The sequence below is a fragment of the Oncorhynchus gorbuscha genome, unplaced genomic scaffold (assembly GCF_021184085.1).
Source record: "Oncorhynchus gorbuscha isolate QuinsamMale2020 ecotype Even-year unplaced genomic scaffold, OgorEven_v1.0 Un_scaffold_4674, whole genome shotgun sequence".
In the NCBI taxonomy this organism is placed as follows: Eukaryota; Metazoa; Chordata; class Actinopteri; order Salmoniformes; family Salmonidae; genus Oncorhynchus; species Oncorhynchus gorbuscha.
Genome location: NW_025748643.1, coordinates 1 through 27,147, shown reverse-complemented (window position 1 = coordinate 27,147; position 27,147 = coordinate 1). Strand labels below are relative to the sequence as shown.

General features: G+C 43.4%; 1 long non-coding RNA gene across 1 annotated transcript; it reads right to left on the bottom strand.

Moving 5' to 3' along the window:
• LOC124028689 lies at positions 1-26,873 on the bottom strand. The gene is made up of 3 exons (XR_006837631.1): positions 26,787-26,873; positions 15,359-15,448; positions 1-2,563 (listed from the first exon to the last, which is right to left on the bottom strand). It is a non-coding gene; the product is annotated as an uncharacterized LOC124028689 (long non-coding RNA).
• Positions 26,874-27,147: the final 274 nt, after the last annotated feature.

The following is a 27,147-nucleotide window of genomic DNA, read 5'->3' as shown; positions in this document are numbered from 1 at the left end:
CACACACACACACACACACACACACACACACACACACACACACACACACACACACACACACACACACACACACACACACACACACACACACACACACACACACACACACACGGTGCGGTCAACAACTAAGATAGAGCTTGTGATGGCGTTGCTAATTCCTATTAAAGGATCAATCAGATGTGTTGGAGGATGATCAGTGTACATGAGAAAACAAACAGAGCTACTTCCAGGGATTTACAGTCACATCAATCTTCTATGATCAAATGGCTTGCACAGACACACCCATCCAATTTACCATGGCCAGTGTTAGGTGCCCCTTACCACAGATCTAGGATCAGATTACCATTCTCTCAATCCTAACCATAACCATTAGGAGGATGTTGAAAATATTTGATCCTATATCAGCGGTTAAAGGCTATTTTTTAGCTATTTTTTTTATGATGTGTACACCACTCCACACATCAACATTGTGCAATTTAACATCCTAACAACAATCAGACAAATAAATGATGGAAACATCAGTCTTTCTCCACTGGAACAGTTTTACAATGGAGTTACAGGGAAACAAACAAACACACAAGATAAATACAGCATAATGAAGTTTCATGTCAATAGGCAATCATATGGCAAAAAAAGGTATTCACATTATAAAATAAACCTCTGCTCTTTGCCTCAGTCATTGCACGAAACTATCTTCCATATAGACAATTTCCTCTTTCCATCTTTCCATTTCTGTGCTCTTCTGCTATAGTAAATAAAACATTTGGACATTAAATGGTCATGGCTAGATGGGATACAGCATTTTAGCTAACTCTAACCCTTTTCATAACAACCTAATTCTCCTAACCTGCTGCGTACGTTCTTCTAACCTGCTATGAAAAGTCTATTCTGACATATGCTGTAGCTCATCTAGTCAAAACCACATTAAACGTCAGCCATTATTTACAGGGAGGTTACCCTGGCAACGCCCTCTAACCCCTACAGCATCCTGGAGGTGGTGATGGGATATTTTTTGAGGTTGTGAGGGTAATGAGGAGACAGGGTGGGGGAATGAGGAGGTTGAGGGTAGCTTTACTTGAGAACTCAGTTGTGCTTGAGTTGCAGCCTTGAATTCTACAGAAACTTGTCGACTCCTAACATTGTTTTACATAAGATGAAACACATCAAACGATTCAGGTGCGAATGGGACACTAATATGAAGAAACTACAGTTTATTTCTATAAGATATTTGTCAAATAAATCTAGATAAGAAGTACATTGAGGGACTGCCAGAGATAGTTGTGTGTTGGTCATCTACACTGTTCCCTATTCAGTCTGTTTGTGTGCTTTACACATTAACTCATCAATTAAAAATACATTATCTGTAGCTGAGTTTGACTGGCCTCCTGTTATATGGCACTAAGGCCAGTAAAAATCTTACAGAACATTGATACAATCTGACCAATGGCGTTCTTTCTACATGAACTAGCTACTATCCCCATCATTATCAAAACAGCTTTGCTTTTGTGTTGTCTAGTCAGTAATACTTTTAGCGTGTTTTCTGGGATTAGTATCCATCACTGGGCCGGTGGGGGCAGTGCATATCTGCACTCAGTATGGTGTTTGTTGTGGTTCTTCCATACAGTTTTGTGCTAAAGTGAAAGGCTGGTGGCTAGCAGGGGGTGAAAGAAGTGCACCTTGGGGTCTCCTTGACCTCTGATCTATTGTTGCCAGGGTTACAGAAGCACCTGAAGCACCTAGTTGCCTGTGCGAGGCTAAAGTGGTAGCTGATACCTGAAGGAGTTCAGAGGACTAGACAGGAGTTTTACCTGCTCAGATCACATGATATGAAAAACTTCCTGGTCCTAGAGATGATGACTGTTCTGAACACCAGACCAGTGAGATTCAACAGAGGATATGTACAGGGGGGTATACACATGCTCTGTTCTGCACATAGGCACAGATCTAGCCCAATGACGAGGCTCCCTCTCTGGGTTCTGAGCTGGAGGAGAGTCCCTGTTCACAGAACTTCTGCGATCCCTGCTCTGTCACGCCAAGCCCCCTCCTACTATCAGATGAGAGAGCGAGAGAGAGAGAGAGAGAGAGAGAGAGAGAGAGAGAGAGAGAGAGAGAGAGAGAGAGAGAGAGAGAGAGAGAGAGAGAGAGAGAGACTGAGAGACACAGAGAGAGAGGCAGAGAGAGAGACAGAGAGAGAGAGGAAGGAGGGATGTGGATTGTGATTGCTACTCTATTCCATTTCTCCCTCCTTTCTTTGTAAATGCTCTTGTCGGTTGGATTGTCTTATCTTATGCATTGTCTCACTCTCTGATGCACCTGTCCTTTGCCCAATGGGGTGGCAGACCTGGGCAGGAGGGAGGGGCAGGAGGCAGGGTGTAGACAGGAGAGGATGTGTGAGGAGAGGAGAGGGGTGGTCGGTCGGTCATCCTCCCACTATGGAGAGGACCTCCTATTGGCCCAGGCCAGCATAGTATCCGGGTTTCGTAGTGTTCCGTTGGTGTCCTGTTGGGTCCTCCAGTCGGCCCGCCCCTCCCCCAGGTCAGCACCAACGCAGATGTTGGATCACCTGGCAGAAGGAGAGGGGTGAATTAATAGGCAGACATCATAGAGCACAGTCCAGTCCAGTAGAAATGGCCAGGGTGAGTAGGACCCAGAAACATGCTGAGTTGTGTGTAATGACAAGCAGTGGGATAATGGTGGAGAATAGGGAAGACCAAAACAACTCATCTTATCTCAGATATCAATGGCTTTCTGAAAGACCTGGAGGAAAATCTATACATCATACAGAATCATATTCTCATCATGATCTGGCTGGAGCAAACCTCCATATCAGCTGAAGAGAAATAGGCCATCCAACCCCGATCCATCATTCTGAATGAGACAACCATTGAGCTGATTCCCTCTCTGTTCCCTCTCAGTGTGCCAGTTTCCTTCCAGTCCCATTAGAACGGAGGCAGAGGAAATTAAACCGTGGGAGGCAGGGGGACGCCCCGTTTTGATTGAAATCTTTAAAGACATATCATTTCCATATCCTGTTCTGGACAGTCTATATATCAACGCCAACAGGGTGCAAGGTGTTTCTGTGTGTTTGTGTGTCTGCACGAGTCTGCACGAGTGTGTGTGTGAGACGACAATAGGCTCTGACAGAATGGTGGCATGAGGCAGCAACCGGCAGGGCAACAGTGAGCACTGTTACGGTTCCGGTTTTGCAGGGATGTTGTGGACGGGGATGGGCGTAAGCACCTGCCTCTGGTTCAAAAGGGCCAGTCATGTAATTTTTGGTGACCTTATTTGACCTTTTCTGCTGCTTTTGAGTTCGATTCCTGTTCGAATTCCAGCGATAGTTTTTATTATTTTTGATTCAACTATCCCAAACCTTAACGATTACCTTAACCATTCGGAGTTAGTGCCTAAACATAACCTTAAGCACCTTGAAATCTTACGTTTTAGAAACATTGATGAATGTCTAATTCTGACATGAGACTGTGAGAGCTGGTTAGAGGTGAAAGTGATTCCTGTCTTTGTGTTCTGTTAAGAGAGGGAGCCGAGGAGAGCATCAAGGCTAAATAAAACCAGAGGGACTCATTTTACACACACTGCCAAGCATACAGTACAGCACTGACACACTCTAGGAATCCAGGAGACACACACACACACGGACAGACACACACACGGACAGACAGACACAAGCACATGCACACACACACAGATTGATTGCCTGTACCAGCACAGTGCTCAGCGACCTAATCCATAATTTACACATCCCTGCCAGGCTATTCTGAGCCCTGACGCCAGGAACACTGGCTACTGAAACAGCAGACAGGCACCCTGTGTCCTACTGCCAAGCAAGTGCGCACGCACGCACGCACGCACACGCACGCACGCACGCACGCACGCACGCACGCACACACACACACACACACACACACACACACACACACACACACACACACACACACACACACACACACACACACACACACACACACACACACACACACACACACACACAAAGAGATGCATGAGAGAGACAGGAACACACACAAACACACTGACATTATGCTATCCCAGCCACGTTGTTCAAGATCCAAGGGGAAATTTGACTTCTGTCCAACTACCCGGGACGTTGGGAGATGACTTTAAAAGATGGCCACTAGGGGCAACGGTGAGTGCTCTTATCATCAAGTAGGCTTGGGTTTGCTAGGGAGTTGTGGACAGGATGGAAGTAAGCCGCGAGTTTCGGCTCCGAGGGTGTTCAATTCCAGTGCTTGGCACACATTTGAGTTTTTACCTTATCCCTTAAGTTAACCCTGACCTTGACCCTGACCTTGACCTTAACCCTTTCCTTAACCCTGACCTTAACCCTTACCTTAACCCTTACCTTAAAACTTACCTTAACCCTGACCTTAACCCTGACCTTAACCCTGACCTTAAACCTGACCTTAACCCTGACCTTAACCCTGACCTTAACCCTGACCTTAACCCTGACCTTAACCATTCAGAATTAAAGCCTAAACTTAACCATCAAGTTGTTTCTTCTGGAACCCTAACCCTATCCTTAACACAACCATCTAAATTTGAAGTTTGGAGAAACGTTGAAATATGAAGTAAAATTGGTAAACCTGTAAGATCTCGTTGTCTATCCACATGTTAAAATGCAGAAGTCCACTGTGACAGACAGACAAATTAAGTCACCTTGTTGCGATTTCAAATAAAAAAAAGATCAATGGCCAAAAGTGGCAAGCATACATTCAAACACACACGCATACACTCAGAGATGTGTGTTTGTGTTTTAGGGCATGAATTAGAGAAAGAAGTGTGTGTGTGTAGTCAGGTGGAAAGATGAGTTAGAGAACCACTAAGACTCTTCTAGAGCTGGCCGTCCAGCCAAACTGAGCTATAGGGGGAGAAGTGTTTTGGTCAGGGATGTGACCAAGAACCTGGTGGTCACTCTGACAGAGCTCCAGAGTTGCTCTGTGAAGATGGGAGAACCTTCTAGAAAGATAACCATCTCTGCAGCACTCTACAAATCAGGCCTTTATGGTAGATGGAAGCCACTCCTCAGTATAAGGCAAATGACAGCCTGCTAGGAGTTTGCCAAAAGGACTCTCAGACCATGAGAAACAAGATTATCTGGTGTGATGAAATCAAGATTGAACTATTTGGCCTGAAAGCCAAGTGTCACATTTGTTTAACACTTTTTTTGTTACTACATGATTCAATATGTGTTGTTTCAGAGTTTTGATCTCTTCCCTATTATCCTACAATGTAGAAAATAGCAAAATAAAGAAAAACCCTTGAATAAGTTAGTGTCCCCAAACTTTTGACTGGTACTGTCTATAAATGATATACAATTTTTTTAAAAAATATATTTTCCTTTATTATTTTCTAATAGCCCTACCACCTTTTCCCTAATTGTAGTAAACTAATGAACAACAACACTTAGGCTTCTACTTCCATCTTATCAATATTATATACATTTGACAGACACAATCTATTTTACAATAGTTCCATATTGTTTGTTTTTCCTCCTATCCTTCAGCTACCCTCAAGCCCTCTCAGATATTTGACAATAGTTTGGTTGTTTGTTTTTACTCCTATCCTTCAGCTACCCTCAACCCCTCTCAGATATTTGACAATAGTTTGTTTGTTTGTTTTTATATCCTTGACAATAGTTTTGACAATAGTTTGTTTGTTTTTACTCCTATCCTTCAGCTACCCTCAACCCCTCTCAGATATTTGACAATAGTTTGGTTGTTTGTTTTTCCTCCTATCCTTCAGCTACCCTCAACCCCTCTCAGATATTTGACAATAGTTTGGTTGTTTGTTTTTACTCCTATCCTTCAGCTACCCTCAACCCCTCTCAGATATTTGACAATAGTTTGGTTGTTTGTTTTTACTCCTATCCTTCAGCTACCCTCAACCCCTCTCAGATATTTGACAATAGTTTGGTTGTTTGTTTTTACTCCTATCCTTCAGCTACCCTCAACCCCTCTCAGATATTTGACAATAGTTTGTTTGTTTGTTTTTACTCCTATCTACCCTCAACCCCTCTCAGATATTTGACAATAGTTTGTTTGTTTGTTTTTACTCCTATCCTTCAGAGATATTTGACAATAGTTTGTTTGTTTGTTTTTACTCCTATCCTTCAGCTACCCTCAACCCCTCTCAGATATTTGACAATAGTTTGTTTGTTTGTTTTTACATATCCTTGTTTGATTTTGACAATAGTTTGTTTGTTTGTTTTTACTCCTATCCTTCAGCTACCCTCAACCCCTCTCAGATATTTGACAATAGTTTGTTTGTTTGTTTTTCCTCCTATCCTTCAGCTACCCTCAACCCCTCTCAGATATTTGACAATAGTTTGGTTGTTTGTTTTTACTCCTATCCTTCAGCTACCCTCAACCCCTCTCAGATATTTGACAATAGTTTGTTTGTTTGTTTTCCTTCAGCTACCCTCAACCCCTCTCAGATATTTGACAATCCTCCTCAGCTACCCTCAACCCCTCTCAGATATTTGACAATAGTTTTTTGTTTGTTTTTATATCCTTGACCCTCAACCCCTCTCAGATTTTGACAATAGTTTGGTTGTTTGTTTTTACTCCTATCCTTCAGCTACCCTCAACCCCTCTCAGATATTTGACAATAGTTTGGTTGTTTGTTTTTACTCCTATCCTTCAGCTACCCTCAACCCCTCTCAGATATTTGACAATAGTTACATTTTGTTTGTTTTTACTCCTATCCTTCAGCTACCCTCAACCCCTCTCAGATATTTGACAATAGTTACATTTGGTTTGTTTTTACTCCTATCCTTCAGCTACCCTCAACCCCTCTCAGATATTTGACAATAGTTTGGTTTGTTTGTTTTCCTTCAGCTACCTCAACCCCTCCAATTCAGCTACCCTCAACCCCTCTCAGATATTTGACAATAGTTTGTTTGTTTTTCCTCCTATCCTTCAGCTACCCTCAACCCCTCTCAGATATTTGACAATAGTTTGGTTGTTTGTTTTTCCTCCTATCCTTCAGCTACCCTCAACCCCTCTCAGATATTTGACAATAGTTACATTTTGTTTGTTTTTCCCTCAGCTACCCTCAACCCCTCTCAGATATTTGACAATAGTTTGGTTGTTTGTTTTTACTCCTATCCTTCAGCTACCCTCAACCCCTCTCAGATATTTGACAATAGTTTGTTTGTTTGTTTTTACTCCTATCCTTCAGCTACCCTCAACCCCTCTCAGATATTTGACAATAGTTTGTTTGTTTGTTTTTACTCCTATCCTTCAGCTACCCTCAACCCCTCTCAGATATTTGACAATAGTTTGGTTGTTTGTTTTTACTCCTATCCTTCAGCTACCCTCAACCCCTCTCAGATATTTGACAATAGTTTGTTTGTTTGTTTTTACTCCTATCCTTCAGCTACCCTCAACCCCTCTCAGATATTTGACAATAGTTTGTTTGTTTGTTTTTACCCTATCCTTCAGCTACCCTCAACCCCTCTCAGATATTTGACAATAGTTTGTTTGTTTGTTTTTCCTCCTATCCTTCAGCTACCCTCAACCCCTCTCAGATATTTGACAATAGTTTGTTTGTTTGTTTTTCCCTCAACCCCTCAACCCCTCTCAGATATTTGACAATAGTTTGGTTGTTTGTTTTTCCTCCTATCCTTCAGCTACCCTCAACCCCTCTCAATAGATATTTGACAATAGATTTTGACAATTTTGTTTGTTTTTTTTACTCCTATCCTTCAGCTACCCTCAACCCCTCTCAGATATTTGACAATAGTTTGGTTGTTTGTTTTTACTCCTATCCTTCAGCTAGCTCACCCTCAGATATTTGACAATAGTTTGTTTGTTTGTTTTTACCCTCTCAGATATTTGACAATAGTTTGGTTGTTTGTTTTTACTCCTATCCTTCAGCTACCCTCAACCCCTCTCAGATATTTGACAATATTTGACAAATAGTTTGTTTGTTTGTTTTTCCTCCTATCCTTCAGCTACCCTCAACCCCTCTCAGATATTTGACAATAGTTACATTTGGTTTGTTTTTACTCCTATCCTTCAGCTACCCTCAACCCCTCTCAGATATTTGACAATAGTTACATTTGGTTTGTTTTTACTCCTATCCTTCAGCTACCCTCAACCCCTCTCAGATATTTGACAATAGTTACATTTGGTTTGTTTTTACTCCTATCCTTCAGCTACCCTCAACCCCTCTCAGATATTTGACAATAGTTTGGTTGTTTGTTTTTACTCCTATCCTTCAGCTACCCTCAACCCCTCTCAGATATTTGACAATAGTTTGTTTGTTTGTTTTTACTCTATCCTTCAGCTACCCTCAACCCCTCTCAGATATTTGACAATAGTTTGTTTGTTTGTTTTTACTCCTATCCTTCAGCTACCCTCAACCCCTCTCAGATATTTGACAATAGTTTGTTTGTTTGTTTTTACTCCTATCCTTCAGCTACCCTCAACCCCTCTCAGATATTTGACAATAGTTTGTTTGTTTGTTTTTCCTCCTATCCTTCAGCTACCCTCAACCCCTCTCAGATATTTGACAATAGTTTTGACAATTTTGTTTGTTTTTTTTACTCCTATCCTTCAGCTACCCTCAACCCCTCTCAGATATTTGACAATAGTTTGTTTGTTTGTTTTTCCTCCTATCCTTCAGCTACCCTCAACCCCTCTCAGATATTTGACAATAGTTTTGACAATAGTTACATTTTGTTTGTTTTTACTCCTATCCTTCAGCTACCCTCAACCCCTCTCAGATATTTGACAATAGTTACATTTTGTTTGTTTTACTCCTATCCTTCAGCTACCCTCAACCCCTCTCAGATATTTGACAATAGTTACATTTTGTTTGTTTTTACTCCTATCCTTCAGTTCAACCCCTCTCAGATTTTGTTTTTTGGTTTGTTTTTACTCCTATCCTTCAGCTACCCTCAACCCCTCTCAGATATTTGACAATAGTTACATTTTGTTTGTTTTTCCTCCTATCCTTCAGCTACCCTCAACCCCTCTCAGATATTTGACAATAGTTTGGTTGTTTGTTTTTACTCCTATCCTTCAGCTACCCTCAACCCCTCTCAGATATTTGACAATAGTTTGTTTGTTTGTTTTTCCTCCTATCCTTCAGCTACCCTCAACCCCTCTCAGATATTTGACAATAGTTTGGTTGTTTGTTTTTCTCCTATCCTTCAGCTACCCTCAACCCCTCTCAGATATTTGACAATAGTTTGTTTGTTTGTTTTTCCTCCTATCCTTCAGCTACCCTCAACCCCTCTCAGATATTTGACAATAGTTTGTTTGTTTGTTTTTCCTTCCTTCAGCTACCCTCAACCCCTCTCAGATATTTGACAATAGTTTGTTTGTTTGTTTTTCCTCCTATCCTTCAGCTACCCTCAACCCCTCTCAGATATTTGACAATAGTTTGTTTGTTTGTTTTTACCTCCTATCCTTCAGTTTTCAGATATTTGACAATAGTTTGTTTGTTTGTTTTACTCTATCCTTCAGCTACCCTCAACCCCTCTCAGATATTTGACAATAGTTTGGTTGTTTGTTTTTACTCCTATCCTTCAGCTACCCTCAACCCCTCTCAGATATTTGACAATAGTTTGTTTGTTTGTTTTTACTCCTATCCTTCAGCTACCCTCAACCCCTCTCAGATATTTGACAATAGTTTGTTTGTTTGTTTTTACTCCTATCCTTCAGCTACCCTCAACCCCTCTCAGATATTTGACAATAGTTTGTTTGTTTGTTTTTCCTCCTATCCTTCAGCTACCCTCAACCCCTCTCAGATATTTGACAATAGTTTGGTTGTTTGTTTTTACTCCTATCCTTCAGCTACCCTCAACCCCTCTCAGATATTTGACAATAGTTTGGTTGTTTGTTTTTACTCCTATCCTTCAGTTCAACCCCTCTCAGATATTTGACAATAGTTTGTTTGTTTGTTTTTACTCTATCCTTCAGCTACCCTCAACCCCTCTCAGATATTTGACAATAGTTACAATAGTTTATTTGACAATAGTTACATTTTGTTTGTTTTTACTCCTATCCTTCAGCTACCCTCAACCCCTCTCAGATATTTGACAATAGTTTTTTGTTTGTTTTTCCTCCTATCCTTCAGATACCCTCAACCCCTCTCAGATATTTGACAATAGTTACATTTTGTTTGTTTTTACTCCTATCCTTCAGCTACCCTCAACCCCTCTCAGATATTTGACAATAGTTACATTTTGTTTGTTTTTACTCCTATCCTTCAGCTACCCTCAACCCCTCTCAGATATTTGACAATAGTTTGTTTGTTTGTTTTTCCTCCTATCCTTCAGCTACCCTCAACCCCTCTCAGATATTTGACAATAGTTTGGTTGTTTGTTTTTCCTCCTATCCTTCAGCTACCCTCAACCCCTCTCAGATATTTGACAATAGTTTGTTTGTTTGTTTTTACTCCTATCCTTCAGCTACCCTCAACCCCTCTCAGAGATATTTGACAATAGTTACAGCTTTTCAGATATTTGACAATAGTTTGTTTTTACTCCTATCCTTCAGCTACCCTCAACCCCTCTCAGATATTTGACAATAGTTACATTTTGTTTGTTTTTACTCCTATCCTTCAGCTACCCTCAACCCCTCTCAGATATTTGACAATAGTTACATTTTGTTTGTTTTTACTCCTATCCTTCAGCTACCCTCAACCCCTCTCAGATATTTGACAATAGTTACATTTTGTTTGTTTTTCCTTTTTCACCCTCAACCCCTATCCTTCTCCTATCCTTCAGCTACCCTCAACCCCTCTCAGATATTTGACAATAGTTACATTTGGTTTGTTTTTACTCCTATCCTTCAGCTACCCTCAACCCCTCTCAGATATTTGACAATAGTTTGGTTGTTTGTTTTTACTCCTATCCTTCAGCTACCCTCAACCCCTCTCAGATATTTGACAATAGTTTGTTTGTTTGTTTTTCCTATCCTTCAGCTACCCTCAACCCCTCTCAGATATTTGACAATAGTTTGTTTGTTTGTTTTTACTCCTATCCTTCAGTTCAACCCCTCTCAGATATTTGACAATAGTTTGTTTGTTTGTTTTTACTCCTATCCTTCAGCTACCCTCAACCCCTCTCAGATATTTGACAATAGTTTGGTTTGTTTTTACTCCTATCCTTCAGTTTTTACTCCTATCCTTCAGCTACCCTCAACCCCTCTCAGATATTTGACAATAGTTTTTTGTTTGTTTTTACTCCTATCCTTCAGCTACCCTCAACCCCTCTCAGATATTTGACAATAGTTTGGTTGTTTGTTTTTACTCCTATCCTAGCTCCTCAACCCCTCAGATATTTGACTACCTTCAGCTACCCTCAACCCCTCTCAGATATTTGACAATAGTTACATTTTGTTTGTTTTTACTCCTATCCTTCAGCTACCCTCAACCCCTCTCAGATATTTGACAATAGTTTGTTTGTTTGTTTTTACTCCTATCCTTCAGCTACCCTCAACCCCTCTCAGATATTTGACAATAGTTTGGTTGTTTGTTTTTCCTCCTATCCTTCAGCTACCCTCAACCCCTCTCAGATATTTGACAATAGTTTGGTTGTTTGTTTTTACTCCTATCCTTCAGCTACCCTCAACCCCTCTCAGATATTTGACAATAGTTTGGTTGTTTGTTTTACTCCTATCCTTCAGCTACCCTCAACCCCTCTCAGATATTTGACAATAGTTTTTTGTTTGTTTTTTCCTATCCTTCAGCTACCCTCAACCCCTCTCAGATATTTGACAATAGTTTGTTTGTTTGTTTTTACTCCTATCCTTCAGCTACCCTCAACCCCTCTCAGATATTTGACAATAGTTTGTTTGTTTGTTTTTACTCCTATCCTTCAGCTACCCTCAACCCCTCTCAGATATTTGACAATAGTTTGTTTGTTTGTTTTTACTCCTATCCTTCAGCTACCCTCAACCCCTCTCAGATATTTGACAATAGTTTGGTTGTTTGTTTTTACTCCTATCCTTCAGCTACCCTCAACCCCTCTCAGATATTTGACAATAGTTTGTTTGTTTGTTTTTACTTTCCTTCAGCTACCTCAACCCCTCTCAGATATTTGACAATAGTTTGTTTGTTTGTTTTTACTCCTATCCTTCAGCTACCCTCAACCCCTCTCAGATATTTGACAATAGTTTGTTTGTTTGTTTTACTCCTATCCTTCAGCTACCCTCAACCCCTCTCAGATATTTGACAATAGTTTGGTTGTTTGTTTTTACCTCCTATCCTTCAGCTACCCTCAACCCCTCTCAGATATTTGACAATAGTTTGGTTGTTTGTTTTTACTCCTATCCTTCAGCTACCCTCAACCCCTCTCAGATATTTGACAATAGTTACATTTTGTTTGTTTTTACTCCTATCCTTCAGCTACCCTCAACCCCTCTCAGATATTTGACAATAGTTTGTTTGTTTGTTTTACTCCTATCCTTCAGCTACCCTCAACCCCTCTCAGATATTTGACAATTTTGTTTGTTTGTTTTTCCTCCTATCCTTCAGCTACCCTCAACCCCTCTCAGATATTTGACAATAGTTTGTTTGTTTGTTTTTACTCCTATCCTTCAGCTACCCTCAACCCCTCTCAGATATTTGACAATAGTTTGTTTGTTTGTTTTTACTCCTATCCTTCAGTTTTTGACAATAGTTACATTTTGTTTGTTTTTACCTCCTATCCTTCAGCTACCCTCAACCCCTCTCAGATATTTGACAATAGTTTGTTTGTTTGTTTGTTTTTACTCCTATCCTTCAGCTACCCTCAACCCCTCTCAGATATTTGACAATAGTTTGTTTGTTTTTACTCCTATCCTTCAGCTACCCTCAACCCCTCTCAGATATTTGACAATAGTTTTTTGTTTGTTTTTACTCCTATCCTTCAGCTACCCTCAACCCCTCTCAGATATTTGACAATAGTTTGTTTGTTTGTTTTTACTCCTATCCTTCAGCTACCCTCAACCCCTCTCAGATATTTGACAATAGTTTGTTTGTTTGTTTTTACTCCTATCCTTCAGCTACCCTCAACCCCTCTCAGATATTTGACAATAGTTTGTTTGTTTGTTTTTTTTCCTTCAGCTACCCTCAACCCCTCTCAGATATTTGACAATAGTTTGTTTGTTTGTTTTTACTCATCCTTCAGCTACCCTCAACCCCTCTCAGATATTTGACAATAGTTTGTTTGTTTGTTTTTACTCCTATCCTTCAGCTACCCTCAACCCCTCTCAGATTTTGACAATAGTTTGTTTGTTTTTACTCCTATCCTTCAGCTACCCTCAACCCCTCTCAGATATTTGACAATAGTTTTTTGTTTGTTTTTACTCCTATCCTTCAGCTACCCTCAACCCCTTATTTGACAATAGTTTGTTTGTTTTTTTTACTCCTATCCTTCAGCTACCCTCAACCCCTCTCAGATATTTGACAATAGTTTGTTTGTTTGTTTTTACTCCTATCCTTCAGCTACCCTCAACCCCTCTCAGATATTTGACAATAGTTTGTTTGTTTGTTTTTCCTCCTATCCTTCAGCTACCCTCAACCCCTCTCAGATATTTGACAATAGTTACATTTTGTTTGTTTTACTCCTATCCTTCAGCTACCCTCAACCCCTCTCAGATATTTGACAATAGTTTGTTTGTTTGTTTTTACTCCTATCCTTCAGCTACCCTCAACCCCTCTCAGATATTTGACAATAGTTTGTTTGTTTGTTTTTACTCCTATCCTTCAGCTACCCTCAACCCCTCTCAGATATTTGACAATAGTTTGTTTGTTTGTTTTTACTCCTATCCTTCAGCTACCCTCAACCCCTCTCAGATATTTGACAATAGTTACTCCTATCCTTCAGCTACCCTCAACCCCTCTCAGATATTTGACAATAGTTTCCTCCTATCCTTCAGCTACCCTCAACCCCTCTCAGATATTTGACAATAGTTTGTTTGTTTGTTTTTACTCCTATCCTTCAGCTACCCTCAACCCCTCTCAGATATTTGACAATAGTTACAATATCCTTCAGCTACCCTCAACCCCTCTCAGATTTTGACAATTTACATTTGACCTTCACTACCTAACTCATCTTTACACCTGACTATACACACTTCTCTACTCTGCATGTGTGACCTTCACTACCTAACTCATCTTCCCACCTGACTATACACACTTCTCTACTCTGCATGTGTGACCTTCACTACCTAACTCATCTTTACACCTGACTATACACACTTCTCTACTCTGCATGTGTGACCTTCACTACCTAACTCATCTTTACACCTGACTATACACACTTCTCTACTCTGCATGTGTGACCTTCACTACCTAACTCATCTTTACACCTGACTATACACACTTCTCTACTCTGCATGTGTGACCTTCACTACCTAACTCATCTTTACACCTGACTATACACACTTCTCTACTCTGCATGTGTGACCTTCACTACCTAACTCATCTTTACACCTGACTATACACACTTCTCTACTCTGCATGTGTGACCTTCACTACCTAACTCATCTTCCCACCTGACTATACACACTTCTCTACTCTGCATGTGTGACCTTCACTACCTAACTCATCTTTACACCTGACTATACACACTTCTCTACTCTGCATGTGTGACCTTCACTACCTAACTCATCTTCCCACCTGACTATACACACTTCTTTCTCCAATTCATGCCCTAAAACATAACTTATAACATCCTCCGTAGTTATTTTGTGGAATGAACTATAAAGTAATTGGTTTAGCTTTCCCTCCTATAGGCTTGGTGGAGGTTTGCGTAAACCTGTACAATCCTTTCAGCTCAACATAAGTGACTGAGGGTTAGGGGTTAGGGATCACTACCCCCCCCTCCCCAGCTCAGTGGTGTCAAACTCATTCCATGGAGGTTCTAGAGTCTGCTGGCTTTTGGATTTTCCTTTTAATTAAGATGTAGACAACCAGGTGAGGGAGTTTCTTACTAACCAGTGAACTTAATTCATCAATCAAGTCCAAGGGAGGAGCAAAAACCTGCAAATACTCGGCCCTCCGTGGAATGAGTTTGACACATAACCTAGCTGAATATCAGACCAGAGAGTCAAGCTCAGAGTCAAACCCAGAACTACAGTTTCCTTTTTGAGCAATACGTGGAACAGAGTAGGATGAGGTTGCCCATTATACTCGCACATCCCCTCCTAATGGTTAAGGTTAGGGTTACAGGGATGATAATCTGATCCTAGATCTGTGGTTACGGGCAACTTTACTTGGGAGCAGGGTGACAGGATACAAGAAGGATACAACAGGAAGAGGAAGTGCTCAAAGGAGAGGAAGTGAGAGCAGCGAGGTAGGGTACGATACAGATGACGACACTCACCTCGGCCCTAAACGTGAGGGGTGCTCCCAGCACCTCTCTGCCTTAGAGCGCAGCCCCTGCACCGAAGGGTGAGAAGTTGAGATGACCCCTCTGGAAGAAGAAAGAGAGGGAGAGAAAGAGAGATACACAAATACACTCCAGAGTCAATGGGGTCAAAGAACCATTAAGGACATAGAGTTTGAGCAATAAGCACTGTATGAAACCTGACATATGCTGAATGCATATCGTATTCTTTGAATATTAAATGTCGGTGTCATGGAATGCTTCAGTGGATTCTGTAGCTTAAAATATGCCATCGCTGGCACAGTCAAACAACAGGGAATGCCTTCTCCACCTTATACCATGTCAGATAGACAAATGAAACATTTGGAGAAGGAGAGAGCACATCTTTACAGAAAGTGAAAGAGAGGACTGATTCAGAATGAACCTGTCTAGAGAGTGCTACTCTGTCAGGGGCTGTTGTAAGCCAGAGTAAGAATAGCTAGACCTGTCAGAATGTGCTGGAACATCAGCATTTTACACTACACACTAAGAAGCTCCTACTCTGTGAACGCCCCTGTGTGTCTCAGCCAGACAAAACTCACAACCCTCTCTTACACAAGACATGGGGCATTCCGGCCTTTTCAGGAACATTAGCTCTGTGTATGTCTCTGTAATGGATATAGCATGGATTCTCCATTAGCTAACCCAGGGAACGGGAACACCATGTACCTCCTCAGCGTTCATGGGAATCTAATGGGAATACTGTGCCCTGAGCCGGTCAGAATGCCGCTAGGAAGTTCTTGTTCGCTTCATTGCTACATGCACCTCGTCTTGACTCACATCTCAATCCCTATCAGATCCAATCAATAATTATGTAGAAGGATTTGAATTGTGTTTTAACAATGTGGATCAATGAGGAGCGGATGCATCCTGTAATCTCCTGACCAGGACAGTTTGAGACGGGTAATGTCAAAGGAAATCAGACAAAAGAGCAAATATCCTGTCCTGATTCCTGCTTTGACTATAATATTAAATTGATATGTTCCTGTTGTCAATATGACTTGAGTCCTGCTCTACACCAGCCAATGGATTTGACAGTGGCTATGAGAGAAGTCAATGGAAGAGGACAGTTACATAGCTGAGGGTTATGTGGAGCCAGGAATATTTGCTAAACATGTATCCAGACCAGGAACACTCTGGTTTACATGGTCATCAACATCTCGTAGCCTTGACATGGGTCCTCCACTAGTTTGTGGTGGTGTGTGTGTGTGTTGGTTTAGAGAAACAGCCTGTTCTCATAGAGTAAACGTAACATAGTAAACGTAAATCTGGGACACTCAAATTGGTATGATATATTACGTTTGGTATGGTTACATAAGACAGAAAGTTACTTAAGGCAAAACTAAAGTAAGGTGGTTGGTCAGGGTGGATGGGTGGGAATATAACGCAAACATCTAGCAATGCAAAGGTTGAATGTTTGAATCTCATCACAGAAAACTTTAGGATTTTAGCTAATCAGCAACTGTTCTACTTTTTAGCTACAGTGGCTTGCGAAAGTATTCACACCCCTTGGTATTTTTCCTAATTTGTTGCCTTACAACCTGGAATGAAAATAGATTTTTGGGGGGGTTTGTATAATTTGATTTACACCACATCCCACCATTTTGAAGATGCAAAATATGTTTTATTGTGTAGCAAACAAGAAATAAGACAACAAAAAACCTGAAAACTTGAGCATGCATAACTATTCACCAACCCAAAGTCAATACTTTGCAGAGCCACCTTTTGCAGCAATTACAGCTGCAAGTATCTTGGGGTATGTCTCTATAAGCTGGCCACTGGGATTTTTGCCCATTCTTCAAGGCAAAACTGCTCCAGCTCCTTCAAGGCTGATGGGTTCCACTGGTGTACAACAATCTTTAAGTCATACCACAGATTCGCAATTGGATTTAGGTCTGGGCTTTGACTCAGCCATTCCAAGACATTTAAATGTTTCCCCTTAAACCACTCGAGTGTTGCTTTAACAGTATGATTAGGGTCATTGTCCTGCTGGAAGGTGAACCTCTGCCCCAGTCTCAAATCTCTGGAAGACTGAAACAGGTTTCCCTCAAGAATTTCCCAATATTTAGCTCCAACCATCATTCCTTCAATTCTGACCAGTTCCTCAGTCCCTGCCAAATAAAAACATCCCAACAGCATGATGCTGCCACCACCATGCTTCACTGTGGGGATGGCATTCTTGGGGTGATGAGAGGTGTTATGTTTGCGGCTCATTTTTAGTCTCATCTGACCAGAGTACCTTCTTCCATATGTTTGGGAGTCTCCCACATGCCTTTTGGCGAACACCAAACACGTTTGCTTATTTTATTTCTTTAAGCAATGGCTTTTTGTATGGTTTAAAGTGTGTATGGCTTAAAGTGGTCCTATGGACAGATACTCCAATTTCCACTGTGGAGCTTTGCAGCTCCTTCAGGGTTATCTTTGGTCTCTTTGTTGCCTCTCTGAGTAATGCTCTCTTTGCCTGGTCCGTGAGTTTTGGTGGGCGGCCATCTCTTAATAAACCAACCCTGATCTGCACAAGTTTGTCCTTGACCTGTTTGGAGAGCCCCTTGGTCTTCATGGTGCCCCTTGCTTAGTGGTGTTGCAGACTCTGGGGCCTTTTAGAACAGGTGTAAATATATTGAGATCATGTAGCAGATCATGTGACACTTAGATTGCACAAAGGTGGACATTATTTAACTAATTATGTGACTTCTGAAGTTAATTGGTTGCACCAGATCTTATTTAGGAGCTTCATAGCAAAGGGGGTGAAGGAAAGCTGCCGTTACCGTCAATATTACTCGCCAACGTGAAATCATTGGACAATAAACCAGATGAGGTAAGATCCCGAATATCCTACCAACGGGACATCAAAAATTATAATATCCTACGCTTCACGGAATCGTGGCTGAATGACAACATGGATACACTCTGTACCGGCGGGATACACTCTGCACCGGCAGGAGAGAACCGCACACTCCGGTAAGATGAGGGGAGGGGGGAGTCTGTGCATATTTGTAAACAACAGCTGGTTGTAACGACGTTCGTCTGTTGTAAGAAGAGAGTCAGACCGAAATGCAGCGTGTAGGTTACTCATGACTTTAATGAATGAAAACGGTACATGAAATAACTGACATAAGAAAACAACAAACGAAACGTGAAACTAATTACAGCCTATCTGGTGACTACAACACAGAGACAGGAACAAACACCCACAAAATACAATGCGAGCTCAGGCTACCTAAATACGGTTCCCAATCAGAGACAACGACAAGCACCTGACTCTGATTGAGAATCGCCTCAGGCAGCCAAGCCTAACTAGACACACCCCTAATCAGCCGCAATCCCAAATAATACAAACCCCAATACAAAAACAACATATAAACCCATGTCACACCCTGGCCTACCCAAACATATAACAAAAACACAAAATACAATGACCAAGGCGTGACACTGGTGCACTAAGGAAGTCTCTAGATTTTGCTTGCCTGAAGTTGAGTAGATTGTGATAAACTACAGGCCACACTACTTGCCTAGAGAGTTCTCAGCTATACTTTTCTTGGCTGTTTATTTACCACCACAGACAGATGCTGGCACTAAGACCACACTTAGTCAGCTGTATATGGAAATAAGAAAACAGGAACCCACTCACCCAGAGGCGGCGCTCCTAGTGGCCTGAGACTTTAATGCAGGGAAACTTAAAACAGTTCTACCGCATTTCTATCAACATGTTAAATGTGCAACCAGAGGGTAAAAATTTCTAGATCACCTGTACTCCACACACAGAGATGCCTCCCTCGCCCCCCATTTGGTAAATCCGACCACAACTCTATCTTCCTGATTCCTGCTTACAAGCAAAAATTAAAGCAGGAAGCACCAGTGACTTGGTATATAAAAAAAATGGTCAGATGAAGCAGATGCTAAACTACAGGACTGTTTTGCTATCACAGACTGGAACATGTTCTGGGATTCTTCCGATGACATTGAGGAATACCTCCACATCAGTCACTGGCTTTATCAATAAGTGCATTGAGGATGTCGTCCCCACAGTGACTGTACGTACATACCCCAACCAGAAGCCATGGATTACAGGCAACATTCACACTGAGCTAAAGGGAAGAGCTGCCGCTGTCAAGGTGTGGGACTCTAACCCGGAAGCTTACAAGAAATCCCACTCTGCCCTGCGACGAACCATCAAACAGGCAAAGCGTCAATGCAGGGCTAAGATTGAATCATACTACACCGGTTCCAACTCTCTTCGGATGTGGCAGAGCTTGCAAACTATTATAGACTACAAAGGGAAGCACAGCCGCGAGCTGCCCAGTGACACGAGCCTACCAGACGAGCTAAATCACTTCTATGCTCGCTTCGAGGCAAGCAACACTGAGGCATGCATGAGAGCATCAGCTGTTCCGGACGATTGTGTGATCACTCTCTCCATAGCCGACATGAGTAAGACCTTTAAACAGGTCAACATAAACAAGGCTGCCAGACAGATTACCAGGACGAGTACACATATGTGCACAGTCACTTTAACGATACCTACATGTACATACTACCTCAATAAGCCTGACTAACAGGTGTCTGTATATAGCCTTGCTACTCCTTTTTCAAATGTCTTTTTACTGTTGTTTTATTTCTTTACTCACCCACACACACACACACACACACACACACACACACACACACACACACACACACACACACACACACACACACACACACACACACACACACACACACACACACACACACACACACACACACACACACACACACACACACACACACACACACACACACACACACACACACAGTCATGTTTTGTCATAGATTGTCATGTCTTGTCCCTGTGCTTTCTCTTCTATTCGTTTCCCCCTGCTGGTCTTATTAGGTTCTTTCCCTCTCTCTATCTCTCTCCCTCTCTCTCTCTCTCTCTCTATCGTTCCGTTCCTGCTCCCAGCTGTTCCTCATTCTCCTAACTACCTCGTTTACTCTTTCACACCTGTCCCCTATTTTGCCCTCTGATTAGAGTCCCTATTTCTCCCTCTGTTTCCGCTTTTGTCCTTGTCAGATCCTTGTTTGCTGTACTGTGTCCTTGTTCCGTCCTGTCGTGTTTTTGCCTTCTTCAGATGCTGCGTGTGAGCAGGTGTCTCTATCAGCTACGGCCTGCGCCAACCCGAAGCGACCTGCAGTCTGTGGTCGCATCTCCTGTTGTTCCCCTCTACTGACTAGAGGATTTCAGTTATTCCTGTTTGGACATTACCAATGAAAGAATTCAGGATTAATCGTTGGAATAAACTCTGTTTCTGTTAAGTCGCTTTTGGGTCCTCATTCACCTGCATAACAGAAGGATCCGACCAAGAATGGACCCAGCGACTACGGATTCTCTCTACTCTGCTGTCGAGTTCCAGGGAGCGATGCTAGGCAGACACGAACAGGAATTGTCTGCTGCTCGACATGCCGTTGAGACCCTGGCCGCCCAAGTCTCCGGCCTCTCGGAGGAGATTCACAATCTCCGCCTCGATCCACCGGTTACCTCCTGGGCTTCCGGGTCTCCGGAGCCCAGAATTAATAACCCACCGTGCTATTCTGGGGAGCCCACTGAATGTCGCTCGTTCCTTACCCAGTGTGATATAGTGTTCTCTCTCCAGCCCCACACGTACTCCAGGGGTATTGCTCGTATCGCCTACGTCATATCTCTCCTCACTGGACGGGCTCGGGAGTGGGGCACGGCTATCTGGGAGGCAAGGGCTGAGTGTACTAACCAGTATCAGAACTTTAAGGAGGAGATGATACGGGTTTTTGATCGTTCTGTTTTTGGGAAAGAAGCTTCCTGGTCCCTCTCTTCCCTATGTCAAGGTGATCGATCCATAACGGATTACTCTATAGAGTTTCGCACTCTTGCTGCCTCCAGTGACTGGAACGAGCCGGCGTTGCTCGCTCGTTTTCTGGAGGGACTCCACGCTGAGGTTAAGGATGAGATTCTCTCCCGGGAGGTTCCTTCCAGCGTGGATTCTTTGATTGAACTCGCCATCCGCATAGAACGACGGGTAGATCTTCATCACCGAGCTCATGGAAGAGAGCTCGCGTTAACTGTGTCCCCCCTCTCCCCGACACTACCATCTTTCCCCACTGACTCAGGTGTTGAGCCCATGCAGCTGGGGGGGTATTCGCATCTCGACTAAGGAGAGGGAACGGAGAATCACCAACCGCCTCTGTCTCTATTGCGGTTCCGCTGGTCATTTTGTCATTTCATGTCCAGTTAAAGGCCAGAGCTCATCAGTAAGCAGAGGGCTACTGATAAGCGCTACTACTCTGTCCTATCCGTCAAGTTCCTGTACTACCTTGCCGGTCCATCTACGCTGGACCGGTTCGGCAGCTTCCTGCAGTGCATTAATAGACTCTGGGGCGGAGGGCTGTTTTATGGACGAAGCATGGGCTCGGAAACATGACATTCCTCTCAGACAGTTAGGGGGAGCCCACGCCCATGTTCGCCTTGGATGGTAGTCTCCTCCCCAGTATCATATGTGAGACACTACCTTTAACCCTCACAGTATCTGGTAACCACAGTGAGACCATTTCCTTTTTGATTTTTCGTTCACCTTTTACACCTGTTGTTTTGGGTCATCCCTGGCTGTTATGTCATAATCCTTCTATTAATTGGTCTAGTAATTCTATCCTATCCTGGAACGTTTCTTGTCATGTGAAGTGTTTAATGTCTGCTATCCCTCCTGTTTCTTCTGTCCCCTCTTCTCAGGAGGAACTTGGTGATTTGACAGGAGTGCCGGAGGAATATCATGATCTGCGCACGGTCTTCAGTCGGTCCAGAGCCACCTCCCTTCCTCCTCACCGGTCGTATGATTGTTGTATTGATCTCCTTCCGGGGACCACTCCCCCCCGGGGTAGACTATACTCTCTGTCGGCTCCCGAACGTAAGGCTCTCGAAGATTATCTGTCTGTTTCTCTCGACGCCGGTACCGTTGTGCCTTCTTCCTCTCCCGCCGGAGCGGGGTTTTTTTTTGTTAAGAAGAAGGACGGTACCCTGCGCCCCTGCGTGGATTATCGAGGGCTGAATGACATAACGGTTAAGAATCGTTATCCGCTTCCCCTTATGTCATCAGCCTTCGAGATTCTGCAGGGAGCCAGGTTCTTTACTAAGTTGGATCTTCGTAACGCTTACCATCTCGTGCGCATCAGGGAGGGGGACGAGTGGAAAACGGCGTTTAACACTCCGTTAGGGCATTTTGAATACCGGGTTCTGCCGTTCGGTCTCGCTAATGCTCCAGCTGTCTTTCAGGCATTAGTGAATGATGTACTGAGAGACATGCTGAACATCTTTGTTTTCGTTTACCTTGACGATATCCTGATTTTTTCACCGTCACTCCAGATTCATGTTCAGCACGTTCGACGTGTACTCCAGCGCCTTTTAGAGAATTGTCTCTATGTGAAGGCTGAGAAGTGCGCCTTTCATGTCTCCTCCGTCACATTTCTCGGTTCTGTTATTTCCGCTGAAGGCATTCAGATGGATCCCGCTAAGGTCCATGCTGTCAGCGATTGACCCGTCCCTAAGTCACGTGTCGAGTTGCAGCGCTTTCTCGGTTTCGCGAATTTCTATCGGCGTTTCATTCGTAATTTTGGTCAAGTGGCAGCCCCTCTCACAGCCCTTACCTCTGTCAAGACGTGCTTTAAGTGGTCCGGTTCCGCCCAGGGAGCTTTTGATCTCCTCAAGAAGCGTTTTACATCCGCTCCTATCCTTGTTACTCCTGACGTCACTAAACAATTCATTGTCGAGGTTGACGCTTCAGAGGTGGGCGTGGGAGCCATTCTGTCCCAGCGCTCCCATTCTGACGATAAGGTCCATCCTTGCGCATATTTTTCTCATCACCTGTCGCCGTCGGAACGCAACTATGATGTGGGTAACCGCGAACTGCTCGCCATCCACTTAGCCCTAGGCGAATGGCGACAGTGGTTGGAGGGGGCGACCGTTCCTTTTGTCGTTTGGACTGACCATAAGAACCTTGAGTACATCCGTTCTGCCAAACGACTCAATGCGCGTCAAGCTCGTTCGGCGTTGTTTTTCGCTCGTTTCGAGTTCGTGATTTCTTATCGCCCGGGTACTAAGAACACCAAGCCTGATGCTTTATCCCGTCTCTTCAGTTCTTCTGTAGCTTCTACCGACCCCGAGGGGATTCTCCCTGAAGGGCGTGTTGTCGGGTTGACTGTCTGGGGAATTGAGAGACAGGTAAAGCAAGCACTCACTCACACTCCGTCGCCGCGCGCTTGTCCTAGTAACCTTCTTTTCGTTCCTGTCTCTACTCGTCTGGCTGTTCTTCAGTGGGCTCACTCTGCCAAGTTAGCTGGCCACCCCGGCGTTCGGGGTACGCTTGCTTCTATTCGCCAGCGGTTTTGGTGGCCTACTCAGGAGCGTGACACGCGCCGTTTCGTGGCTGCTTGTTCGGACTGCGCGCAGACTAAGTCAGGTAACTCTCCTCCTGCCGGTCGTCTCAGACCGCTTCCCATTCCTTCTCGACCATGGTCTCACATCGCCTTAGACTTTATTACCGGTCTGCCTTCGTCAGCGGGGAAGACTGTGATTCTTACGGTTGTCGATAGGTTCTCTAAGGCGGCATCAGTTTATTCCTCTCGCTAAGCTTCCTTCCGCTAAGGAGACGGCACAAATCATCATTGAGAATGTGTTCAGAATTCATGGCCTCCCGTTAGACGCCGTTTCGGACAGAGGTCCGCAATTCACGTCTCAGTTTTGGAGGGAGTTCTGTCGTTTGATTGGTGCTTCCGTCAGTCTCTCTTCCGGTTTTCATCCCCAGTCTAACGGTCAAGCAGAACGGGCCAATCAGACGATTGGTCGCATATTACGCAGTCTTTCTTTTCGAAACCCTGCGTCTTGGGCAGAACAGCTCCCCTGGGCAGAATACGCTCACAACTCGCTTCCTTTGTCTGCTACCGGGCTATCTCCTTTTCAGAGTAGTCTTGGGTACCAGCCTCCTCTGTTCTCGTCCCAGCTCGCCGAGTCCAGCGTTCCCTCCGCTCAGGCTTTTGTCCAACGTTGTGAGCGCACCTGGAGGAGGGTCAGGTCTGCACTTTGCCGTTATAGGGCGCAGACTGTGAGAGCCGCCAATAAAAGTAGGATTAAGAGTCCTAGGTATTGTCGCGGTCAGAGAGTGTGGCTTTCCACTCGTAACCTTCCCCTTACGACAGCTTCTCGCAAGTTGACTCCGCGGTTCATTGGTCCGTTCCGTATTTCTCAGGTCGTTAATCCTGTCGCAGTGCGACTTCTTCTTCCGCAACATCTTCGTCGCGTCCACCCAGTCTTCCATGTCTCCTGTGTCAAGCCTTTTCTTCGCGCCCCCGTTCGTCTTCCCTCCCCCCCCGTCCTTGTCGAGGGCGCACCTATTTACAGGGTAAGGAAGATCATGGACATGCGTTCTCGGGGACGTGGTCACCAGTACTTAGTGGATTGGGAGGGGTACGGTCCTGAGGAGAGGAGTTGGGTTCCATCTCGGGACGTGCTGGACCGTTCGTTGATCGATGATTTCCTCCGTTGCCGCCAGGGTTCCTCCTCGAGTGCGCCAGGAGGCGCTCGGTGAGTGGGGGGGTACTGTCATGTTTTGTCATAGATTGTCATGTCTTGTCCCTGTACTTTCTCTTCTATTCGTTTCCCCCTGCTGGTCTTATTAGGTTCTTTCCCTCTCTCTATCTCTCTCTCTATCGTTCCGTTCCTGCTCCCAGCTGTTCCTCATTCTCCTAACTACCTCGTTTACTCTTTCACACCTGTCCCCTATTTTGCCCTCTGATTAGAGTCCCTATTTCTCCCTCTGTTTCCGCTTCTGTCCTTGTCGGATCCTTGTTTGCTGTACTGTGTCCTTGTTCCGTCCTGTCGTGTTTTTGTCAGCTACGGCCTGCGCCAACCCGAAGCGACCTGCAGTCTGTGGTCGCATCTCCTGTTGTTCCCCTCTACTGACTAGAGGATTTCAGTTATTCCTGTTTGGACATTACCAATGAAAGAATTCAGGATTAATCGTTGGAATAAACTCTGTTTCTGTTAAGTCACTTTTGGGTCCTCATTCACCTGCATAACACACACACACCATCTTTTTTTTGGCACCACTGGTTAGAGCCTGTAAGTAAGCATTTCACTGTAAGGTTTACACCTGTTGTATTCTGCGCACGTGACAAATAAACTTTGATTTGATTTGGAATACATAGGCACGCACCCTTTTTCAGTTCTTCGTTTTTTTAAACAAGTTTTTTTTTTTTTTACTTCACCAATTTTGACTATTTTATGTATGTCCATTACATGAAATCTAGCTAAACATATATTTAAATTACAGGTTGTAATGCAACAAAATAGGAAAAACACCAAGGGGGTTGAAATTTTTTCCAAGGCACTGTATTTTGCAACTATTTAACATGTTAGCTAACCCTTCTCCTAACTCTAACCCCTAACCTAGCTAACGTTAGCCACCTAGCTAAAGTTAGCATTATCCACCTAACCAACACTAGCCACAATAAATTGGAATTGTAACATATTACATGTTTAGCAAATTCATAACATATTGTACGAATTGCAATTCATAACGTATCACACATCATATGAAATTAATTATGGACATCCACAAATTAATACATACCATACGAAACGTAACATATCATACTAAATGGAGTGTACCGGATTTACATTTACTATGTTACGTCTACCCCTCAGTCCAGGTTGAGAGAAATGGTTAGGGAGAGTTATGGTGGTAGAGGAGAGAGTTAGTCCAGGATCTGGTATCAGGGTGTAGGGTTTTATCTCGTTTGCTGCCGAGGTGTTATTGGTGTTGCGTCTCTAGGAGAAAGGGTGATTCTGTCCTGGTGAATATTTCATGCCCTGTTTGAATTATTAAAGCTCAGAGCGCAGGTGTGTGTGTTTATCAACAGAGATGTACTCTCGGTCTGTCAAGACGATTCATGGTTTCCGCTTGATCCGTCTCATATGATGCAGATATGTGTGTGTGTGTGTGAGTGTGTGTATAGGTGTGTGGGGGGCATTAAATCCAATCCTGTAACCATAGACCACAAGCATTGAGTGTCTTGGGAACTAGGAGAAGCTCACATGTCACAATTGAAATGAAACGCTCAATACCAGCACTGTTAGTCACAACAACACAACAACACCCAAAACAGAAGAGCATACCAAACATAAATCCCGAGTGTGTGTGTCACCCGCCAAAATAAAAGGAGCAGTGCTAAAATGGCAGCATATTCACAGAGAGAAAACCCTGAAAAGACTTCTGTGTTTAAAAAGGGGATGTTGGGCAACCTGATCGAAACCAGTTTACACAACAGAGGGACAGGGCTACTCTAACCATCAGCACAGTAAGGGGGAGATTGAGTGTGTGTTTACCTGGGTGTGATGTCTGTCCATATGTCTGTGCAGAGACGATGAGCTGGAGGAGTTTGACTTGATGTGACCCTCATCTTCCATTGAACCTGAAAAAAATCATATTTAAAAATAAAGTTAAAAATATACACACACACACACACGAGAAAGCCATCAGTCAGTGAAGCCACTATGAAAGACAGAAGTGGAGAGATGGGATAGACAGAGTACCTGAGGCAGGAAACAGCATTGCAGTGGAGGAGAGGAGAGTACTCTGCCACTTCCACCCTTTCACTGTAATACTGGAATCCCACTCAGCTTCTGGATCAAATCATGTATTATCTATCATATATAACTTCTATCTAGTGTCTTTTATCGTGTATTA